A 9,720-nucleotide genomic window follows, 5' to 3' on the forward strand; every position below is an offset into this window, starting at 1 on the left:
CCTGAGAGCTGAGTCTTTTGTATTGTATCCCAGACTCAGAAACTAAAAAGGGGTGGAGAGACTGGCAAAGGACAACCAGGGAAAGAATCACATAATACAAAACCAAAACATATAATCAATGGTATTTTTTTTTGGAGTTGACACTGTACTAGGTGCTGTGGGAGATACAAACTGCAGGAAAACTGAACTGCAGACTGACCAGAGGCCTGCTCGTGCTCTGGGGAATCGGCCAGTTCCTTCTGTAGCACAACATCTGATTTCATTCATCATCCCAGTATCCTATCAAATGCACTAATCTTCCTGCGACAGAGCCATGTCTTCCATCTGTCCCGCCATCCCCAGGCTGAGTCCCGGGGAAGTGTTGGAACTAGGGCCCTGGGAGCAGCAGGTCTGTGAGCTTCTGCCCGCTTTGGGGACTTGGGTGGTGTCATTCTCTCTCCTTGTGACTGGGGAGAGGAGTGGGGAGTGGAAGTGTGACGTTGTGGAAGTCAGTCGTGGGCAGATGTGGGGACGGTCAGGCACAACCCAGATCGGTTCTGAGGGTCTCAGGTGGAGTTGAGAAGCAGCATGACCTCGTGGATAGAATGTAGGTTCTAATCCCAGCTCTTCCACTTGCCTGAAGGATATCCTTGAGCAGGTCACTTCACTTCTCTGGACCTCCATTCCCTCATCTATCAAATGGGAATTAAGAATTTGAGCCCCATGTGTAAAATGGACTGGGTTCAACCTGACCATTCTGCAGCTACACCAGCACTTAAAACGGTGTCTGGCATTTAGTCAGAACTTAACGAATTCCAGAGAGAAAAAACAAAACGCTTTTCCCGAATCAACGTGAGCTTCCCCAGGCACGTGACCCCTACTTTGGCCACCGGAGGGTAGGTCAGACTCAAGCCCTTCAGACTCGGGGAGGGGAGGGCTTCCTTCTCAGATCCGGTGGATGGGGACAGGGTCAGGGTACAGGCTACGGCCTTGAAGCCTGGAAAACCAGTCCAGGATTTGTCCTAGGCTGCACTGTGGCCATGGATACCATAAATCCCATCACCATATTCCAGACAGGTGCAGGGTCTGCCAAATCTGTCAAATTGTGCTCTCGTAAGCATTTAGTTCAGTGTTCTGCACACAGTAAGCACTCAATAAATAGCGTGGACCACCATACAACTAAAAAGCCTTGCAGACTAGCGTGGGAGACAGACATTTAAATGAATAACAGATGGAAGAGAAATAATAGAGTATAAGGATATTTACATAAGTCCTTTGGTGCGGGGAGTGAGCTGCTCTCTTGGAACAAACATGTACTAAGCATTGATTTAATCGTAGCAGAATCATTGATGTTTCCACTAGACTGTAGGTCCTTTTACTAGATGCTAAACTCCCAAAGGGTAGGGAACATGTCTACCTACTCTGTTGCATTGTACTCCCCCAAGTGCTCAGTACAGTGCATGGCACAAAGTAAGCACTCAGTAAATACCAATAGTTGACAGGAAATGATCAATGAGGTCTCTTTATTGTCTTGAATTATTTTCATCTTCGTTCTTCATTGTAATCCCATAATAATACCAATAATCATGATATTTGTTAAGCGCTTACTATGTGCCAGGCACTGTCCTAAGCACTGGGGTAGAAAAAGATAATTGGGTTGGACATTGTCTCTGTCCTTCATAGGGCTCACAGTCATCAGTTTTACAGATGAGGGAACCGGGACACAGAGAAGTTAAGTGACTTGCCCAAGGTCACCCAGAAGACAAGTGACAGAGCCAGTATCATATCAGAAAAAATACAAGGGTTCAGGAGTTCAGTAGAGGAAATGACTTACTGTAACAGCCAAATGGCAACTGTATCAATAGTGCGATGGAGTGATTTTTGCCCTGAGCAAATGCTCCTCACACCCTAGTGTGAACTCCAAGCAGCTGAGGCAAGAACCAGAAGAGAAATTTAAAGAGAGAACAGTTGCAGCCGCATTCCAGACTATTTTCCAACTTTTATAGACTGTAATCTCGTTCTGGGCAGCAGGGAATGTGTCTGCCAATTTTATACTCTCCAAAGTGCTTATTACAGAGCTCAGCACATAGTAAGCACTCAATAAATACCATAGACCGATTAATTGGATCCCTAAGAAGTCTGGGTGGTGGTGAGTTCCCTTCGGCCCAAAACTCATCATGACCTCAGCGGTGAGACAGACAAGATTGAGGTACAGTGAAATGGTCGGCATTAGAGGCATGAAGTGTGCCTGCCGGGTTGTAGTAGCAGAGCAGCAAGGAGAGGTGGGAGGGGGTGAGCTGATTGAGTGCCTTAAAGTAGCCGGTGAGGAATTTCTGTTTGATGTGGAGGTGGATTGGCAACTACCACAGGTCCTTGTGGAGTGGGGAGCCGTGGACCAAACATTTTTCAGAAAAGTTATCTGTGAGGCATTTCACAAGTACGGGAGGATTTTGGATTGTACACTCTCAAGTGCTTAGTACAGTGATCTGGACACACACACAGTAAGTGCTTGATGAATACTATTGATTGATTAAATGCTTGATTGGACCATACGTTAGAGTCAGTAGACATGATCCCTGACCACAAGAAACTCACAGAAGAAAGCTGTAAATTGCTAGCAACTTCCTAGCGTGGCCTAGTGGAAAGAGCACAGGCCTGGGATTCAGAACACCTGGATTCTAATCCTGGCTCCATCACTATCTGCTCGGTATCCTTGGGCAAGTCGCTTCAGTTTGCCTGGGCCTCAATTTCCTCATTGGTAAAATGGGAATACAATCCACTTCCTCCTATCTAGACTGTGAGCCCTATGTGGAACAGGGACTGTGTCCAATGTGGTTATCTGATTCCTACCCCAGGGTTTAAATTCAGAGCTTGGCACATTGTAAGCACTTAGCAAGCATTGTTATTATTACTATCATTAAATGCTTCCTGGGAGCAGAGCATTATACTAAGCACTTGTGAAAGAACAGTCCAATAGAGTTGATAGACATGATTCCTTAACCTCAAAGAATTTACAGTCTAGAACTAATGTTCACTTCCATTCTGGCCTACATGAGAAGCAGCGTGGCTCAGTGGAAAAGAGCCCGGGCTTTGGAGTCAGAGGTCATGGGTTCAAATCTTGGCTCCGCCAATTGCCAGCTGTGTGACTTTGGGCAAGTCACTTAACTTCTCTGGGCCTCAGTTACCTCATCTGTAAAATGGGGATTAAGAGAGTGAGTCCCCCGTGGGACAACCTGATCACCTTGTAACCTCCCCAGTTCTTAGAACAGTGATTTGCACATAGTAAGCGCTTAATAAATATCATTATTATGATTATTACACACTTCTTTCCAATAAAGCCAACCTGCTCATTATCTCTCCATGTCATCTGTTTCATCCCTTGCCCATGTCATTCCCCTGACTTGAAATTCTCCCTCTATTTCATATTCAACAAATCACCATTCTCCCAGCTTTCAAAGCCTAATCTCATCTCCTCCAAGAAGCCTTGTGTGACTAAGCCTCATCTCCCCTACCCCCTCTTCCTTCTGCATGGCCTATGCAGTTGGAACTCAACCCCTTAAGTTCTAGGTAATAACTCCTCCTTCAACTCCACAGCATTTATGTACATATCCATAATATATTTGAATGCCTATCTCCCCATCTAGGCTCTAAGGTCCTTATGAGGAGGAAACATGTCTACCAACTCTTTTATATTGTACTCTCCCAAGGGCTTAGTACAGTGTGCTGCACACAAGAAGTGCTCAATAGTAATTATTGTAATAATAGTAATACTTAATGGTGGCTTTTGTTAAGCACTTACTATTGCCAAGTACTCTACTAAGCATTGGGTTAAATACAAGATAATCTGGCCCCATATGGGGCTCAGAATCCCAATAGGAGGGGGAACAGGTATTGAATCCCCACTTTTCAGATGAGGGAACAGAGAGGCACAGAGAAGTGAAGTACCTAAGGTCACACAACAGGTACGTGGGAGAGCTGGGATTGATCAATTAATCAAATAAAGGATAAATATCATTGATTGGTTGATTGGTCTTGGCAGAAATTCAGATTACATGAAAATTAGAGCAGCAGCATGACCTACTGGATAGAGCATGGGCCTGGGCGTCAGAGGACTTGGAATCTAATCCTGGCTCCACCACTTGTCTGATGGGTAGTCCTGGGTGAGTCACTTCACTTCTCTGTGCCTCAGTTACTTTACCCGGAAAATGGGAATTAAGAGTGTGAGCCCATGTGCGGTAGGGACAGACCATCTTATACCTAACCCAGGGTGTACGACAGTTCCTGTCACATAGTAATTGCTTAACAAATGGAAGTAGATTGAATTCCTATTTTACAAATGAGGAAATTGAGGCCCAGGAAAAGTGAGCGGCCTTGCCCAATGTCACCCAGCAGACAGTGGTGGAGCCAGGATTAGAACCCAGGTACTCTGATTCCCAGGCCTGTGATCTTTTCACTAGGCCATACTAGGAAGTTGCTAGCAATTTACATTCATTCATTCATTCAATCATATTTATTGAGCACTTACTGCGTGCAGAGCACTGTACTAAGCGCTTGGAAAGTACAATTCGGCAACAGATAGAGACAAGCCCTACCCAACAACGGGCTCACAGTCTAGAAGGGGGAGACAGACAACAAAACACAACAAGTAGACAGGCATCAATAGCATCAAAATGGATAAATAGGATTATAGATATATGCACATCATTAATGAAATGAATAGAGCAAAAAATATATACAAATTTACACAAGTGCTGTGGGACAGGGAAGGGGATAGAGCAGAGGGAGGGAGTAGGGGAAATAGGGAGGGGAGGAGGAGCACAGGAAAAGAGTGGCTCAGTCTGGGACTTGACTTGACTTGACTTGACTTGACACCTGTCCACATGCCCCGGGGCCTGAGTCACCGGTGGATGGGAGCTCCGCAGAACGTCTGGAGCTCTCTTTGCTGGAGATCGGCTTCCACCTCGGGCCTGGTGGCCTCCTGCTCTCCCGTCTTGGGCCCGAACCTCCATGCAGCAGCTCTTGGGGTAATTCCCCTCCGGGGACGATGGTGCCAACTCTTTGCTCCCTCTTTGCTGGCAATTTGGGCGGGGTAGCAGTGATTTGCCCCGCGTGCTCCGCTATGCCGAGAGGCCTTGGGTTTCCATAGCTGTTTGGGATGAGGAGAGGGGCCCGACGGGGGTGCAGGATCTCGGTGGGCGAGGTCTCGGGCTCGATCCACGTCTCGGCTGGTGTCAGCTCCACGACCCTGAGAACCTATTCTGGTGGGTCCGCTGACCTCCGACTTGTACTTCCCAAGCGCTTAGTACAGTGCTCTGCATACAGTAAGCGCTCAATAAGTATGATCGAATGAACGAATGAATGAACCTCCTCCGTCCTGAGAGTGGGAAGCCTGGGTCCTGCAGCTGTTGAAGCTTCTCCTTCAGCTGAGCCAGATGCGGCCCTTTGATAAGGTGAGGTCCTGACTCTGGGCCGCTCTGCCGGGGAGGGTGAGTTCCTGACTCAGGGCCGCTGTCTTGGGGAGGGTGATTTCCTGAGTCCCAGCATCCATGAAGAGATGTTTTGGGCTGAGTCACCATGTCCTTACCGGCAAGGGGCGGTGAGTTTTGTGGAGCAGAAAGTGCTACCCTCCATTAACGGCCCTGAGCTTTTTCACTAAGGCACCAGCAGATTGTGCAGTCTGATTCATCGGACACCATGACCAGGTCGTGCCTATGAAAGAACGGCCACTCATTACAGCTGAGGGAAACAGACTCCTGCCACTGAGAGCTTTCACTCCCTGGGTCTTCATTAACTTGCTCTTGGCATCGCTCTCTTTTCTTGAGGGATCCCCACCCATAATCCCCACCTCCTCGACCACCGGGCCAAGCTGCGGTCCACAGCCGATGGGGCAGGGACTGGGATTCAAACGGCACTGAGATGGCCGGAGCCATGAGCACTAGGAACACTATTTGGATCTGAGCAGCAGAAGGGTGGAGGCGATTGTGCGATTGAGAACAGCAGGAAGAGAGAATGTGGCAGAGCCAGGGATCAGATCGTCGATAGTTGAAATTCCCTTCCTCAGTCACCTTTCTGGACAAGACAAACCCATCTATGCTTGAACAGAGGACCGGAGCTCCAGGAGAAAGAGTCCAGTCCTGGGAATCATGAGAACTGAATTCTAAATCCGTCTCTGACGACTGCTTACTGCATGGCCTAGGGCAAGTCATTTAACTTCTCTGGGCCTCAGTTTGCTCATCTCTAAATGGGGGATCTAGGACTTCATCTCCCTCTTCTTTAGACCGTTAGCTCCACGTGGGATAGTGACTGTGTCTGGTCTGATTCATTTTTGTCTACTCCAGCACAATGCTTGGCACACTGTGTGGGGTTAACAGTAATTCTTATCGTTATGATTATGATGATTATCCCTCTCAAATCAGCATCAAGACATTACACCAGCTGATCCCTCTGGCCTGTTGGCCCTCTTAGTCCTGTTACAGTTTATATTTCTTCCCCTTCAGATTGTACGAACTGTTTCATCACCTAAAATTGGGTCCCCATTCCACCCTGTGAAGCCTCTCTCCATCGGGTCTATCTGCAGTCCCTCCACAGTCCTAGTGACAAGGAACCGGGGGATCTCCTAGTCCGGGAATGAGAAGGGGGCCCCAAACCTGACATATGCTGATCTGGGGGACAAACTCCTCCCTCTGAGGGATTCCTGAGCCCTGGGCTTCTGTTGGTTCACAAGCGGGGCCCAGTTGTCACAACACATGTGCCCACCCACGAGGTCTGCCCCCCTGCATCTTATTCGATCATCCCCCAACAGCCCCTTAACACCCACTATGTTATCGCCTGCATTCCTCCCACCTCCCCCACCCCGCCAATGTCGCCCTCTTCCTAGGATCCCTGTCTTCCACCCTGGGTATTTTCAGAGCTTGGGCGAGGGCCCTGGGACCGGGAAAAAAGAATGTATCACCTTTTCAGGAGACGCAGAATATCCCCTAGATTTCGGTCACACATCTCCAACATCCTCTGAACTAGACCAAGAGCATAAGTTCATTGGGGTTCCTGGAAACGGGTTGGTTCTGCCCCACCCTGATATTCGAAGCCAGGGTATCCAGAGCTCTCACCCTCGGGATCCTGCCAGGCCACCTCTGAGGGAATATGGAACGACAGCCCCCTGAGAAAAGTTGCCACCTGCATCCTCCCTCCAACCAATGTCCTAAGGTCATTAGGGACCCCACTAAAGCTGGGCTCTGTTCTAAGACTCTGGGACTAAAAGGGAATGCAGCCTTTTAACCTTGGCTGCTCTATCAGGTCTGGTTTTATACCCTCTGAGAAAAGATGGAAGCAGCATGGCTTAGTGGATAGAACATAGGTTTGGGAGTCAGAAGAATATAATTCTGAGTCTGCCACATTTTTTAAAAATGTTATTTGTTAGACACTTATTTTGGGTAAAACACTGTTCTAAGTATTGGGCTAGGTTAGTATTGGGTTAGGTACAATTCAATTAGGTTGGACACAGTCCCTGTCCTGTACGGATCTCACAGTCAGTCTAAGTAGGAGGAAGAACAGGTATCTGCATTTTACAGTTGAGGAAACTGAGGCGCAGAGAAGGGAAGCGACTTGCCCCAGGTCACACAACGAACAGATGGTAGAGCCAGAATTAGAACCCAGGTCCTGCTGACTCCCAGGCTATTGCTCCATCCACTAGGCATTTATTGCTTCTCATCTGCCTGTCTTGTCTTCATTTTTCTGTGCCTCGATTTACCTCATCTATAAAATGTGGACTAAGACTGTGAGGTGAGGGACTAAGGCACGGACCATGTCCCAGTTGCTTAGCACACATCTACCGATGTGTAGCGTGTAACAAATGCCATTAGAAAAAAAAAACCGGGAGAGAAGGCCCTGGAACTCCAGTGTTCAGAGGTGGGGATGGCAGCACGGACAACAAAAGAGGGAAGGCCAGGATGGTACCTTTTTCTGGTGCGTCCTCCGGCTGGGATTTGGGAGGACGCTGACAAAGGAAGAGGGCAACATGATTAGCAGGGGTTCGGGCTGAGCTCCCGTGTCTCTGCTACGCTGGAAAGCCAAAAACCTTGACTCACTCTCGTTCCCTTTTCCCTGCTCCCAGCTCCTGCTGTCTCTGCCTTCCTTGCCCTCAAAGGAGATCCTCCCTTCACTAGAAGGGGTTCTTGGCCCTTGGCTCTGGCTCTGTTCCAGGAGATTTGATGTGGCCCAGCAAGGAAACTGAAAGTGGGAGCAGACTTGGACAGGAGGAGGAAGAACCTGACAGACTAAACCCCAGAGAGCCTGTCTCCAGGACAGACAACTCCCAAGGCCCAGCCCAAAGACCCCTTGAGCTGCAGTGGCCCTGACCAATCAATCAATCCATGGTATTTATTGAGCGCTTACTGTTTTCAGAGCACTGTACTGAGCGCTTGAAAGAGCACAATACAACCGGATGAGCGGGCACGTTGCCTGCCCATAATGAGCTTCCATTTTAGAGGGCTCACAGCAGAGGATGAGGCCATGGTCTTACTTGGGGCTCTGGACACCCGGCGCACGGTGGATGAGGGTGGCCAGGTGAGGCGGAGGGATGGGGGATTGGGAAAAAGAGGGCTGGCGAGCTTACACTTCTCCAAGGCCCTGTGACACCTGGGTGTTTGGAGACGCAGCATGTCACATCGGGGTCCTTACCACACAGTGGGTTTTTTGTTCCTTCTGCAACAATTCCAGGTGGCCCCTCTGGATTTCCCCGAGCAGCAGCACCAGGAAGATGATGGTGAATACCTCGTCTGGGAGAGGCCACTGAAAGCCCCATAGAATGGCGAGGATTGGGAAAAGAAGGGCTTCCAGGATGTCCCACATCGTCTTTCCTGGACCTGCCCGACCCTGTGTCTAGGTCTGGGCAGAGCCACATTCCTCACTGAGCTGGAGACCAAGCCCCGAAAGCCGGGTCACGAAGACAGCTGTGTCATAGCAGCAGGGATAATCCTGGCTCTTGAGGGTGAGGAGGAAGGGTGGGGCGAGAGAGAAGGGACAGTTTCAATGGGGGGAAAGTGACTCTAGTGACGGGGGTCCTGGTTCCAGGGAGGGGCCACTTTTGGAAGGAGGAAGCAGCTGTGAGGGTGGGGGTAGACTCCATTGGTCAGAGCAGTTCGTTCCAGTGCGGGGAGAGGGAACCCTGAGGGGGAGGTTGGTTCTGACGCAGGCAGGGCATGCTGACCCTCAGGGGAGGATAGATGGATGGCAGGTCAGGGAGTTCCCGTCTGGGAGGGAGACTCGTCGGGTGAATGGGATGAAGAGCGGGTCCTGGTTTCAGTGGTTCCAGTTCTTGCTGAAGGTGTGTGTCATTCTTGAAGAGGGGGAAAAAGAGGCAAAATGGGGCCATTTGGAATGAGCATTGGCCCGGATATCAGTTACCCTATGTGATAATAATAGTTATGGTATTGGCAAGCGCTTACTGCATGCCATGCATGGTTCTAAGCACTGGTAGATACAAGGTAATCAAGTTGACCCACGTGGGTGTCACAGTCTTAATCCTCATTTTAAACATCCTCCCTCTGGCCTGGAAAACCCTCCCTCCTCATATCTGACAGACAATTACTCTCCTCACCTTCAAAGCCTTATTGAAGGCACATCTCCTCCAAGAGGCCTTCCCTGACTAAGCCCTCTTTTACTATCCTTCCCACTCCCTTTTGCATTGCCCTGACTTGCTCCTTTTATTCATTCTCCCCCTCCCCAGCCCCACAGAAGTTGTGT

The 9,720-nt window shown here is 49.2% G+C and overlaps 1 pseudogene; it reads right to left on the reverse strand.

The window, feature by feature from the left end:
- Positions 1-291: 291 nt before the first annotated feature.
- On the reverse strand, positions 292-8,826 carry LOC119921611 (annotated as a pseudogene).
- Positions 8,827-9,720: the final 894 nt, after the last annotated feature.

The sequence above is a fragment of the Tachyglossus aculeatus genome, assembly GCF_015852505.1.
Source record: "Tachyglossus aculeatus isolate mTacAcu1 chromosome 12 unlocalized genomic scaffold, mTacAcu1.pri SUPER_6_unloc_3, whole genome shotgun sequence".
Lineage (NCBI taxonomy): Eukaryota > Metazoa > Chordata > Mammalia > Monotremata > Tachyglossidae > Tachyglossus > Tachyglossus aculeatus.